Source organism: Lepisosteus platostomus, chromosome 10, assembly GCF_059453375.1.
Source record: "Lepisosteus platostomus isolate fLepPlt1 chromosome 10, fLepPlt1.hap1, whole genome shotgun sequence".
In the NCBI taxonomy this organism is placed as follows: Eukaryota; Metazoa; Chordata; class Actinopteri; order Semionotiformes; family Lepisosteidae; genus Lepisosteus; species Lepisosteus platostomus.
In genome coordinates, this window is record NC_142620.1 from 5,755,106 (window position 1) to 5,770,241 (window position 15,136).

Below are 15,136 nucleotides of genomic sequence, written 5' to 3' on the forward strand. Positions count from 1 at the left end.
ACTCTTAAATTAATACATTTGATGGATTTCACTGCAGAAAACTTAATTTGCAAACGAACTAGACATACAAAAGCAGGAGACCAAATTTACACACAAAAACAACGGTACAATAAAAGGCAGCATTTAAACGTCTGCTATCATCAAACACAATTTTAAAAACCAAAGATGTTATTAAACAATCTTCTCTTCCTTCTTGTTTCTTTGCATTCCTTTCACACAAAATTCCTTTGAAAATAACCTTGATCGCTATATTGACACTTGTCATAAGTTATTGCATTACAAACATTTCCAATGACACAAAATGATCCGCACTGGAATCAAAAGGCAATTTATCGCTTGCATTATTGTAAATGTGTAGGGTTTTACATGTACTTAAACCTCCATTTGGTTTCTCTTCACTAATCCAGATTACAAATATTTATATAGAACATTTTTCCTGTCAACATAGGAACGGGCATTTCTGGGATTTGTCACTTCCTGTTTTAGCAAACGGGATGCCTTGCCTGTTTCCTAGATGTGTTCAATGGCTTGCCAGTCAGTACCAACACAGATTAAAGAAGTTTAACATTTCAAGAATGAAACATTTCTGGACCAGCAATGGAGCTTTAAACATGCCCGTTTCTATTTTAATTTCGATCACCTTCCAACGTGCTGCAAGCTCTCTGGAAAATCTGGACTGATATGCCCCTCCCCACCACCACCCGTCTTGAATGGGATATCAACCTCAAACAGATGTCACAGGAGAACAAGGAGACAACTTGCCAGGGCCGAGAGACTCTGGCAGTGTGTCTGAGCTGAATGGCTTCAAGCCCCTAGAAGGGGCCAGACGCTTCAGGGATTTTAACACTTTTAGTTGATGTCTTTGGTACCCAAGCTTGGGTGGTGCCTTGTACCATTACAGAAAGAAAACCCTGTCATAAAATTGGTCATATTTGACAATAATCGTGCTGAACAGAATTTCCCCATCAATTTGCTGCAAAGCAGACAGAACAGACAAAAACTCACTGTTTACACTCTGTTCACATATTTACCACTGTTTCTGGGAGGGGGGGGGGGGAGAAATTAGGACCAGTCTGACAAATACGCCAGGTTCTTGCGACATTTTAAAACTGCACGTGATGAAAAGTTACTGGGAGGTTACGCAAAGCATCAGTTTTACAACATGACCAGTCAGCAGGGGAAAATTTGAAACGGCAAAGCTTAATCTTGGAACGCTGAAAAAAAAATAAACCTCAATCCAAGTCCCTGAAGAGCAGCTGGTCTATTCTTCCCTAGACATTCCAGGCTGTCCAACATTTACACCATCTCAAATATCCTTAGCTAAATAAATGCTAAAATAATTTATTAACTCATTGCATGAGGAACCTCGTTGGACACTGAGTGCCTTATTTTACCATCATGTGCAAAATGTCTCTTTCCAACAAGTCAGAATGTTTCGTACTTGCTTTTCTTTTCTGGAAAAGACAAACAGCTAAAGATTACAATGTAATTAATCTAAGAGTTATTCTTAGGAAGGGTCCTCTACATGCTTATATGAAACACTATCTTAGCTGACTATGCTCCATAGTTTTGGTACCTACTTAGGACCTGATACAAGGAGAGAGGCACTCTGCAAAATAATCAAGTTTTACACCATTTTATAGTCTTCCAGGTATGGTACATGTGTTTTCACTATAACATACGAACTACTCTATACAGCTTAAGCAAACTACGTCACACTGGACACCTTAATGAATTCCGTATTCAGAGCTCATTAGTTAAGCCCTAGTCTCTTTTTAGCCTTCCCTTCAAGGAAACCAATGATAGGCCTGTCGAGTTCAGCAGTACTAGAGATAATCTGACAGTCAGAAATGTAAACTATTCTGACTCAGTGAAGGAGAGATGAGTTCATTTATTTCACTAATAGACTAATATTTATTCAGTAATATAAAAATCCAAATACCTGTACGGACATATATTCTATATGTTTTGAGGACATTGATTTTAACTGTAGTAGGCCAATTGAAAATCAATTGATCTGCAATTTAAAAAATCTAAGCCCTATTTGCCATTTCATACTATGCTTTCTTAATCCAAATAATATCTGAGCAAACAACATAAAGTCTTCAAGAAATCTCCTATAGCACAAAGTTACAAGTTGACATTGTAATTTAATATATAGCACGCATTCTTTTAGCTGTAAAGTTTTTGAATGCCATCCTCTGTATTGACCTTTATAACGTAACACTGTAGCTAAAATCACTTTAAATGTTGGAAGTGATGTTTAAGGGACATCTCCAAAGCATTGAAACTACCACTGAAATCAAAATAAAATTAAAAAAAATTGGCTACTGACAATTTTTGGAAACACAATTTAGTCAAACTGAGTCAAACTCTTGATTTCCAGTTCAATGGGAAAATATTTAATCAGCACTGAACACGTCCCAAGTTCTCATATCTATCAGAGTTCATCAATTCACACGTTCCATTGTTTATTCCTTAACTAATGGTGCCTTTTTTTCATTTGGAATCTTAGTAAGTGTAACTTACCACCCAAAGGGGGGTGATCTGTTTCAAACTGTACCTATCAATATCACTTCCTTGGCATGTGTTGCAGCACAGATGGTTTAGGATTTACTTTTCTGCCAAGCAGATGGACCTGTGATGTACTTCAATGATCACAACAATGTGTAAGCCCAAATACAATTTCAAAAAAGGACTGCAGAACTTGAAAATCACTATTATTACTGGCTGCTCTCCAAAGACTGCCAATTCTAATCACTTTACAGCATTTGCATATTAACTTTTAACTACAGAAAAGTTATATTTAATAAAATAAAGACATGAATTCCCAACTCATTTGTTAAAAGGCACTGAATGTAACAGTGCAGACATAATTAAGAATTAATTTCCCGATGAAGGAATCTGAAGAATGAGTTCATAATGTATATTAATTGCTGTTCATTTTGACAGCTTACTTCCTGTACATTAGCAAAACATTGCATACTGCAAAAGGCTGTGGGGTGGCAATGAGAATTATTTTTATAGTTGTTTTTTCAAGATTTCCTGTAAAAAACCATGGATTTTTGATTTTCTGTTGGAAATCAAGTTATTTTTTTACATAATCCTACATGTCAAAAGGAATTGAAAGCATGATCAGTACCTCTTAAATACTTAAAAAACATGTTAAGAGACACTTTGTTCACAGATAATTTAGTAAGTTAGTCTGCAGTTTAAAATGTAGAAACAAAGAATGGTTTCATTGCCTGTAACCCAAGTAGTTTTCAGCAGTATGTACTCAGGCCCACTTTCTCAGTAAGAAACCTTATCTAATCCTGTTTCATCCTTTAAAACTGCCTACAGACTAATCTCCAGGGACAAATCTAATACATTACGAAAAGGGGAATATACTCCTTTTAGGGTGAATAGACAAGTTGTTACTATGCTGCGTGAGGTATGAATAACATTATAAAGCTGCCTTTTACTTTGTAAAGGAAAGTACATCTCATGTTCCAAGGGAAAAGACCTGACCTTATTTCTTAGGTTAAATTCTTTGACCTCCTGGCATATCCCAGGACACCTATGTTACTGTTATATTTAGGTCTTCAACATCTTCAAAAGTAAACACAGAGCAAACACATGTAAACAGATTGTTTTAATTGCGGATAGACGGTCTCCATTTAATTGGGTTGTGATGATGGATGGGCTCCAAATGGAGAAAGCAAAGAAAGATTCTTTTTCACATTTTTTCCCTGCACTCGATTTTTTTCTACCCATTACCTGGAGAAAGAAAACCACAAAAAGATATTCTACAAATCAAAACCACAATCAAAACTTGGGAATTTAGGCAGCCAGCTTTAATATTCATTTGCTATTTTAACTATACTGTATTTCTGATCACACTTTCTGTCTATATTGGTGGCAGCTTTGGCAGTCAATACAGAATAAAAAAGATGAATTTAAAAGAATATAAAGTCATTCCCTCTGTTGATTTCATGACTGCAGATTGGCTCAATGAGTTCCGCTTGTGCATACACTCTGGAACTAATAAATGCAATCACGAAAAACAAAAGGATAGGATTGTTATATGGTGAGCACTGTATAAGAGTATTCATTAGGTCTTTATAATTTTCAAAAGAATGGACAGGCCCTTCCTAAAATAAGAAAAATAATCCATGGTTTAAATGGGAGTTTTTAAATTCCTCATATTTCCAACTAAATTTCAAACTCTTCTGAAGTCAACTAAACTGCTATTCACTCAAAGACGTATTTTTGCCATCTATCAACAGTGTGTAGACGGGTCAGTGGGCTTTTCACACTCGCCCAACAGTGAAATGCATGCTGTGCTGTGTAATTAGACCAGAGTAATTACCAGTGTCATTTCAAATGACCAGGGTTTCTGCGATATTATTAAAATGTAACTTTACAAAGTCAGCTTCGCCAAAGGTTCATTGCAATTAATGAAAACAAAAAAAAACTGAAAAAGTTTTTGATTAACATTAAGCTTCACTTTCCCTTCTTTAAAATAACCAACCTTGGGTTTTGTTATTTATAAATTACTTTGTGGACCTCGCCTTCCAAAATTCTCTTTCAACTTTGGGGGAAAAATACAAAAACAATGGTCTTTTGACATTAGGTGTTACTTCAGTCATCTGTTGTTAAATCAGCTTAAAAACAAGCACAGTTTAAGGGTTATACCATGCTGTTACATTTGAGTAGGAAAAGGAGATTGCATTATTGAATTCCTTGTAATTTGCAGTTTGGAAACCCTATCCATGCTAATTAAACTGAGCACGGTGAATTGCAGTGTGTTATGTCTAGAGCTGGGATTGATGTGTGTATTCTGTCAGGGTGTAAGGTTATCAGCTAGGATAAACAGATTCTTCTTATGAGCTTGGCAAGGATTACTTATATATTTTTATTGTTTTTATAAGTCTTGCAATGTAATGTTAATACAAATGACATTGATTAATGAATATAAAATATAAAAGCACTACACTGATAGATCTTTGAACATTCCTAAATAACAATCATTAACAGAACACACACAAAAGATAGTTATAGAAGGTTTTTACAACAGAAGGTCTCATATAGTGTCCATACTGTAGTTAGAGTCACATTGTCCAACTAGTTTGTGGTCACATTTAAATCTTTCAGAATATCTACTGGAAATACTGTAGCTCTTAAACCCAAATTCTATAGCTGCCATATTACAGCAAAGTTAACCAATTTAATTATCGAATCTTTCTGTAGGAAAATGTGAATTTTTAGACTCACGGTTTAAAGATATCAACAGAGAAACTAAGCAATTTAATTTCCAATGCTAAATATAATGAGAGGTGTTAAAAAAAAACGACCACTGGAAGCAATCACATTTCTTTTTTTTAAATATCATTCAGCATACAGTACTTGCCATGGTATAGCAGCCCCAGGTGTCTTAGTCATAGGCACTGTTGCTGAGCTTAGTCATTTTGTAAACACTTTACAGATTTCATTTGTGGTAGAACTTCCCTCAGTCTACTCTAATAGGGGATGGGGGTTACAGAGCTTCTGCAGTTGATCAGACAACAAAAGGTTGAACTGACAGAGCCTTAAAATGATCTTAACCAATTCGATGCAGGTGTTAAAACAGCTAGCACTCCAGAGCTGGCATTCTCTACTAAATGTCAGATTGATTGTCACTAATCCTTTCTTTAGATAAACAGGTACAGGGTTTGGCTGTTTTCCAAGTATACTGTATATCCAGAAATCAAACAATTTGGAGCGAATCTTCAGGTGCAAGACATTCACTGCCACATTACATGGGGAAGAAAAGGGATCCAGCTATACAGACAATCACGTTTCTGTGAGTGAGTCAAACAGGTTTTCCACTTTCACTGTAGTTGCAGAATAGAGGTTTAGGGATTTGCCATGCAAAAAAAACACTTTACAAAATCTCCAATAAGTGTTATGGAGAGATACAGCAAGATAATGACGTGATTACGAGGAAACAATAAAGTTACCATTCATAATCCATTTCGAATGGCTTTACAGTTTATGAAAGAAAAATAATCTTTGTATCTTACCTTGCAGAAGATATGACTTGCAAAGAATGTTTCACCGACATTGATCAGAGTAACTTGAGGTGCCTTGCTAATTGTACTGCTAATACAATAGTTTCTGAATATGTAAACTAATATTTTGACTGTTGAACTGGGCATCACTTCTGCCTGCCTTCTTCTCCTACAAGCTCCAGTTAGATGCCATATGCAAGCTATCATACCTTCTCAGTATTCACTCCAAGTTGACTTAGGATTCGAAAGAATGAAAACAGAAATCAATAAAGTACTGTACTGGGAGGCTTACCTAGTTTTCCAACAAAACAGTACTGCCTGTTAGGGGGACTTTATTAAAGCCTCGAGAGGGTGTGTGTTGTGATAACCCGATGAACTCTGGGATTCCACCAGAAAGCCAGCAGACCTCAGTCAAAACCTTCTTGTTTGCTCCCTCTTCGCATTTGGCACAGGATCCTGGCAGGCCCTGCCAGCAAAAATTATATGAATATCCTCTCCTGTGTTTACTGAAGGTCACATCCAGATTGAATACAATTTACAGCTGCACTGCTAATGAGCCATGACGCATCCTTGGTAAGCCGAGCAATTAGGGGCCTGACCTGGCCGCTCCATGGTGAAGCTCACTTGGGTGCCCGCACGAGCGGGCCACATGAGGCAGTGTTACCCCGGACCAGGCCCAGAGATGGAGCAGGTGGCAGTGTGCCCCAGACATCTCCCACTGCTTAGCCCGTGGACAGCTCTTCTGCCCCGAAAGGGCCACCCTCCTGGGGCTCCATTCCGACAGTGCTGGCCAGTCGCAGCCCTGTGCTCTGGCTCGATGAGAATGTAAACACAAGTGATTTCATGTGATGTTGTGTGCAGCACTGACGTGGACACCTGAGCATTCCTGTCTTGTCTCAGACCCAAATTAAATGCAAACTTCAACACATGACCAATCACAAATTCCTGTATATTCTCAGGGGGCGGCAGCTTTCTGTCAACTACCCCAAAGGTAAACTGAAGCCCTCCGTAAATTACCAGACATATAATATGCATGATTTCTGATTAACCCCGGCCTCTCTTTGTTTTACATAAGGCTTTTTCAAGTTATTTAAGGGAATACAAAACAGAAGAATACTTGGAATGAGCCTCTGAGATGAAAAGCACTATGTAAATGTTCTTCTGAAAACGATGATGATGTTACCAGGTTACCATGTTATACATCAAAGGGGACATGCCTAATTGTTTTAATTCAGTTGTCACGTGAAGATTTAAAACAGCAGATCATGCAAACCAGCATCAGAAGATAAAAACTAAAGTCTTCATTCCCTAAGCTTTAATTGTATCTTTCAGGAACACTATTTTCCCAGCACGAATTTATTAATGTAACTTGACCCCCAAGGCCTTTGCTATCAGGCTGTTAGTCATAGTGAGTCACACCACAGCCTGTCTTTTTACATTAATACAAAAAATAAACGGTACACTGCTTTTTTTTTTTAAGCATGAAGATTTACAATGCTAAGACTTCCACAGTGTTTCCAAATTGAATTAATGAATCCTATGGCAGAACCACTCCCTTTTCACAAGAAAGTAGCAATAATTTCAAGCATTCATTTAGTCACTATGTCTGTTAAATGATGTTTGAAGGTTTCTACCCGACAATTCACATATTAGATTTTATAATTCAAGCTTTTAAAAAACACATAGTAAGACAGTCCAAATCCTGTGTGTAATGGTGATAAAAAAAAATGACTTACCATTTATTTCTGTCAGCAGTGACTCGCAGTGGCACATTTCTGGAGCCTGGGTGCTGCATAAAGTCAAATGAAATTAACTTTTAAAACTGGAAAGCCATTAGACTAACATAATATAGAACAAAATGAGAAATAGTACATTGGGTCACTGTATGGCATTTGTCATTCTCTCAACATGCATATCAAACAATGTAGGTAGTATCTTTCAAAAAAGAAAGGCCACTAACTGCTTACAGAGGCATAGTGTTCTCTAAGGCCATTCTAGTCTGCGGCTGTGATTTAAATTTTTTTTTTTTACACTACAGAACGTATTGTTCCAAACATACCATGGGGCTATGACTAACACTCTGGTCTGACCCAATGTGGTTTCTAATTTAGATGAAGAGGCTTTCACATCAGAAAATAGTCATATAAAGTGAAATGCCCATTAGGAGGTGCAATTAATGACCCTGAAATCGAGTATAGGTTTTAACCATATCATTTTTTTCTCTGCATGCCAACATCAGCGCTCTTTGTTCAGCAACATCCAAAGAATTTCCACCAGATTGCCGGTGAACAGGTTATGATGCACGTGTAATAACTCAAAGTGCAGGCAATGCCTTTTTCCACCCCTGTTTTATATCCCTCCCCTGTTTTATTCAAAGGTGAAATGATATACATTTTTTGAAAGATCTATGAAGCCGCCAAAATAGTTGTGCATACATTTATGTAACTTTCATATACGATACCTGATATATGTATCATATGTGGTATGTATAACATACTTAATGGAGTTGATAGCAGACATTCAGAAGGAAGGTTGGATTCCACTCAGCTACATATACAAGTCTCGAACCCAGGACTTCCCTTCTCTCACACACCCACCTTCCACCCCATCTACACCCTTGCAGCCATACCCTAGCTCACTCCTCCCTGTAGTGAGGGAGGGGGGGGGGGGGTTGGACAGCCTTATCCTCACAGCTTGGCTGCCATTCCCTCAGCTAGGCAAGTTATTCCAATTATACTTTACATATTTCATTCCTCGATTGCATTCATTAAGATCTAATCAAACTACTGAATCCATTCTTACTGTAAAACAGAATGGAATAGGTGTGGGAAGGACAGATACTGTTTTCTCAAGTGCATGTTAATTCAAAGATGATGAGATATGATATATGATGAGAGACATTAAAAAATGAAACTAACCAAGGCCCTGACAATATAGTCAGTCAAGTTCTTTTCAAGGTACGAGACAGATTAAACTGGTGTCCTGGGTAAATTCCATTCTGTGTTTTCACAAATCAACCATTAATTTCCTCCTTGACTTAATCGGTGAGGTAATTTCTCATTTCTCCACCTGATCTGCATGGGGTGCTACCACAAGTCACCCTGCTAAAAGCTGCATCTCAGTGGTAGATGAAGGAGGTCCTGTCCTGCATGTAAAACACTTTGGGATCCTTTGGGAAGAAGACCCCAAAAATGACATTTCTTAGCATTGTTACAAAGAAATAACAGGAAGCATCACTTAACAATATAGGATATATATCCAGGATATCCACCTGTTGCCGACGCGTTTATTTGTATGTAAGAAGGGCACTTATCTCAATTTTTTTTTTTTGGCTATAACACAAATTATAGCAACAACATATGCAAAATTACGACTAATAAGCCACTTACTTTAACATTAAAATCTGCCAATTCCGTTAACTGGTCATGCTGCCAAAACCAATAACATAAAGAGGCACAGATCACACAAGTTCTTTGAGAGAGGTTTCAAAGAAGAGGAGCCCTCATGTTTGTTCGGTAGTTTAGCAGCTAAGTGAGCATAACATTTTGCACAAACCTTTTCTTAAAAGAGCCCAGCATTTGGACCTTAAGTACTGGTCTGGGACTCCTGTTTCTGATCTTTACACTCCCTTCAAGTGCTCAAAGCTGAAACTGGGCTGAATAAACTGGACAGTAACCTCTCAGTTGAATGGACTTTGCTTTCAGGGACTTCGGATTAAACAGACAAAATCTGCTAAAGCAGACCGGACTTTCCCCCATAATAATCATGAAATGCTCAAATCTCAAAACAAGATAAAAGTAAATATTACATAGGTTTAAAACTCAGGGATTTAAGATGGTGCCCAATCTAATAGAGGTAAGATCATGATGGGTCATTTTTGTGTCTCATATGCTCATATTATCGGATTTTATACAGTATATTTATGATACATGTACATACAAAACATCTAAGAAGCATATACATTTTAAACATATGATAGTGTGTTTATAGCCAGAAAAAATAATAATTTGTGATTAAACATACATAATTCTACAATAAAGGACACCCCTTTCCCCTTACTAATCTGTTAAACAGAGGGTTAACAGAGGAAGTTAAAATGAGTTTAATCAGCTAACTCTAGTCAAAATAGGTATATTAGTTAAGACTATCAATCACCAAACTGTTGAGTTGAATGGATTTTTTTAGCTTGTTAAAGGAGGATTAAGGTAATGAATAACTAGACCAAAATATGAATTACAGACGTTATTAAGACATAGTATGAATATAAAGAAAACACTTGGAATTGGTTAATAATAATAAACGGCCATGAATAAAAAACTATTTTATAAAATAATAATGTAATTAATATAATAATAATAATTATTACTATTATTAATTAATAATGATTCATTTTATATAGTGCTGTTCATCCTATATGGTCCACCAGAGAACTTAAGATATACTGTAGGGGGGAGCCTACTTTGTCCACTCCTGAAGCACAGTGGCCCCACCACACAGCAGATCAGGAGTGAAAGTAAGAATGCTTATTCAGATTTAGACAGCACTTGTAACCTTTAATGACCAAATAGTCGGGACTTCGGTTTAACATCTCAAGGATTGTGAGTCCTACAGCACAATATCCCCTGTCACCATACCAGGAAATTGGTTTGAAATTCTGAGTGAAGAAAAGCCAGGCCCTCTCATTAACACATCCTCCTGGAGCAAGGAAGAGATACAGGTACTGTAAGTATTAATACTGGGATAAATCACACCACAGCTTTACACTAAACAACATGCAAAATGGAAAAAAATGGCTTCTTACTTGGAAACCTTAGTACCCTGTAAGGCATATAAAAAAATATTTTTTTGTTGTAAATACTTCTGCAGTATCGCTTAGATTTCATGCGATCGTCCACAGCAATACACAAAAATGTACCGCAATCGTTTCATTGGAGTGGTGTAAAACCGAATAGTTCATACAAGGTTCATTCTGCTAATCCGGATATTTTCCTGATTACCACTGTAGAATTGTGAATTGCGTTCACAGTGAATTGGACTGTATCTATTGCAATTCTACAGGTCACCAGAGGTAAATCCGCTAGGCAAATGAACTGATAAAAATAACAGGCCTACCCAAGTATGTAAACAGACAGGACACGTCTATTTGAAACTTAAGGTTCCTTCCCATGAATCCAAGCTAAAAAAGACCCTTTTAAAGGCATCAGATTTCTTGAATCATGCGGTACAGACAGAAGTGTTAGATGCACCTCACTGCTCCTCTATTCACTTGCAACACCTGACACTAAGTGAGAACAGTGAATAATTCCGAGCCAATCCACAGATAAGCATCACGAGGTGTTGCATCCCAAATTGCTTCTGCTGCTGGAAGTTGAGCAGTGAGACCATTTTGAATCCTTTGCCTGTGATCAGCATGCATATAGAACAGGGAAAAAAATGAACAAGCCAGCATTTGGTAGCTTGTTCTCACAATGCACACATTTTCTATTGATCAGCAAATCAGGCCAATGTGTAGCTTTAATTAATGAAGTATACAGTGAGGTTTATTTAAACTGTGGAGGCATTTACAGTAAGGGTGCAGTATTTACAGAAATAAACAGTAATACCTGTCTGATTGAAGTCTTGCTAATGGGATAATTCTGCATGGAATGACTTAGATATAAATCTGAATAATTTGTGCTCCACACAAGCAATTATTTTTTGTTTTCCTTGAGTGTTAAATTCAATAGGTTATTTTGAAGAGGTGTGATCTAGATTTTTTAAGAGAAACAGAGAAATATGATGATGAATATCTGATAAACTGACCGAAGTCACCTATGAAAAATCTATGATTGTAAGTGAAGCAATTTAACAATTCAAACTCAGGAACAGCTGCTTGAACTTGTATTTATGTCCTCTGGAGGAATTAAGTTCAGAGAAACCTGTCAGCATAAGATAAGCTTTTTTCACACAACACAATGCTCGGGATTTTTGTTTGTGACTCTTAATTAGAAAACTTTTTTATTTAATTAAAAATAGTGCTGATGTTATAATGATAAAATAATTGCAGTACCCCCGAAGCATGATTTAATTACTAGTTCTTGCCTTTCATTTCACTGAAACAGTTTAAGAATTTGCATGACCGAGAGACAGTGTTTACCAAGTGGTAATTAGTATAATTTCAAAACAGTTGTTCTAGGACACTTGTGCATTTTTAAATTATGGAAAGAGTTTTGAAATTCATTATCAATTTTTGCCTTTCACCTGAAAGAAAAAAAAAATTCAATTTCAAACGGGTACCCAAAAATATACAAATGAACAAGACAAATATATGCTCCAATGGGTGGTGAAATACTGCATTCTTTATGGTTTATTTTTAGTTTGGTATATTTAATTTGATGGGGATTTCCATTTTCAATGAACTTTATAATTTTCACAAGTGTGGTATGGATTTGCTTTGTAGCTCCGTGTCTCCTGCTTATTATGCTAGGTTATAAAAAGTACTGCACACTTGATTTAGCTAAAGCAATTCACCATAGAACAGAAAGTCATCTTCTGCCCCCATTAATCAGATGAAACTTCACACACTCACAAAGTCTCATGGGATATTCCTGGAAGGGAAAAAGATCCCCTCCTTTCAATTCTAATCACTCCGCCCTATCTGTAATACCTTCTGAAAATTGTTAATGACATAAAATGACACTTGAAGGAGTTCCTCGTTCCTTACAGCCTCGTGGACAGAGTTGCTTTGATCCATCAAACAAAAAGCTTCACAAGGCTTCATGACTTCACGAAACCGATCAGGATTACAACAGACTGGATTTGATCTGTCAGTAATAAGTGTGGAGGAGAAAACAGAAAGAGTCTTTAGCTGGGGCCTCCTCAGATTAGCTCTGGGTCGGGTGGCAGAGATGGCGATAGGGATACCTGTGTTGAACCGGCTTAGGGACACAAGAAAGAACAAATAGAATATTCTTCACACAGATTCGCTTTAGGAGGGAGATGGCTAATGGGAAAACAAGAAACATAATAAGACATCGGCAAAAAGTACTAAATACTAAAGTACTATATTCTTAAAGCTGATTTTGAGCATGTAGCTAAATAATAAATTAACCATAACATTATACTAAAAACGGTAACCCATATCTTCATTTATTTAAACTAATTAAATTTGGACTTGAGAAAAAGAAAGAAACTTACTGAGATCATGTGAAAGACGTTTTTAGAAGAAGCATGTCGGGAGATTCCTAATGTCCATGTTCTGCTACACAACCCTGAAATTCTTTACCTGATCTACACTCTGGGCTGGAATTTGTGTTCCTCTGATTCACAATTCATCACCATCAAAAAGTCATCAAATTACACGGTGCTTTCAAGCAAGAAGCCAGCCTGGCAGCTTTTCTGTAAGAACATAACGATTTAATCAGAAAAGGCTTAAATTGACATATAATGCCAACTGTTTGATTTTGAAAGGACTTAGGTCACTTAGGTAATACTCTACCACATTTTAGATATTGTTAAGAATGAGCAATTCCTATGTTCATCTTAGGATATTGATTAGGCCTTCTTGACTGGAATCACCCCCCATTTTAATTTGCAGTGTAACAGCAGTCAAATGCAGTACTGCAAGCAAAGTCAAGTCATAATTTATTATTTAAACCTTTTACCATACCATATACAGAATTTGATCAATTCAGAACTTTAAAATGAACCTAATTTAGTAGAATCAGGAAATACCAGGAACATAAAATGAGAAATATTACACTGCTTTCAGAATCCTGACAGATTCCAATTTAAACCAAAAAGATTAAATGAAAAAAAGAAAAATTTGGCAGTCATGCTAGACTACACTGTCAGCATGGTTTTCAGACTTACCTACAATAACATGTATTGACAATTGCAGCTATGAATTATGAATTATGAAATCTGCAGTTTCATCATCTCTGTAGCACAGAACAGTACTCTGATATGAAGCAGTGTCACTACACTGCAAAGCAATGAAAATGGATACCTTAAAAACTAAACCAGGAATATTTTTAAATACAAAAACGGAATCCCTGCGTTCCAATGAAAATTAAAACATATGAACAGAAATCCACCTAAAACCAGCGAAAATACAAAAAGACAGAACTGCAACTGCGAAAGGATAACAAACCTGAAACAAATAACCAGACCATGCACCTATGAAGGAGAGGACCATAAGACCAATTGATCATCAAAACAATTCAAAATAACAAAAAATCAATATGTTAATTCAAGACAAGCAGTGTCTTGGATGCATCACCTTTTAATGTGAAGCTCCCATGCCAAGACGATATCAAAGAAATAACTGTTGCCTTAAAAGAACGATGAAAAGAGTCAAGTTTTCTCCCCACATCATATCTTAGGAAATACTGCCGTGTCCTACCAATTAAACCAAATAATTTCAGAAACCAACATTCTAAATCCTGTCATTATCTTTCACTCCTTTGCCTTTTAAATCCTCAATGCCATTAGGTAATTCCAAAATGTAATGTGGCTGGATTTGGATTATTAAAGATTAAAGTAAATGAAGCTAATGGACACCCTTAGGGTGCTGCGATGTATGAAACGCAATGCTCAGCTAGCACTGGCACTATGACAGACAGAGATAAAGGCTCAGCAGGATGCAAGAGAGGGGGCACCACTCTCAGGAATGGAATAATAGATTTGCAGAATCTTTACCATCTGGTGTTTGTTTAATACACACTGAAGGTCAAACGGCTACTGATCCTTTTCTCCTTTAGTCCACTGACTATAGGAAAGGGAGGAATCAATGAATTTATTGATACGACAGGATCCTCTTTTAGCGTTAGCTCAATATGGCTGTAACAACAACCTCATTACTATTTTAAAAGTGGCCAGAATAGATGCCTATAGCTTTTATTTGTTTTGGAGACATTTTTGGCCCCCAAGCAACGCAAGTTACTGTAAGTGTGTTTTCCCTGTCCCTCCCCCCACCCACTCCCTCTGTTTTCCCGTAAAAATATTAAGCATGTTCAACATCTATCTATATTGGAAAAATATTGACACCGGGTCTGCTGATTTGGGCCATGTCTGAGAATCATTGACTATTCTGTTCTCTGCTTTAATGTCATACAGTAAACCAG

General features: G+C 36.8%; 1 long non-coding RNA gene across 2 annotated transcripts in view; it reads right to left on the minus strand.

The window, feature by feature from the left end:
• Positions 1-9,264, minus strand: part of LOC148653105 (uncharacterized) — a 38,268-nt gene extending 29,004 nt beyond the window's left edge. The window contains exons 1-3 of one of the 2 annotated variants that reach the window (XR_015941597.1): positions 8,951-9,264; positions 7,769-7,821; positions 6,325-6,498 (exon numbers count right to left, since the gene is read on the minus strand). This is a non-coding gene — a long non-coding RNA (uncharacterized LOC148653105). The remainder of the gene's footprint in view (positions 1-6,324; positions 6,499-7,768; positions 7,822-8,950) is intronic. The other variant, XR_015941598.1, reaches the window with a different exon arrangement.
• Between the last annotated feature and the right edge of the window lie 5,872 nt (positions 9,265-15,136).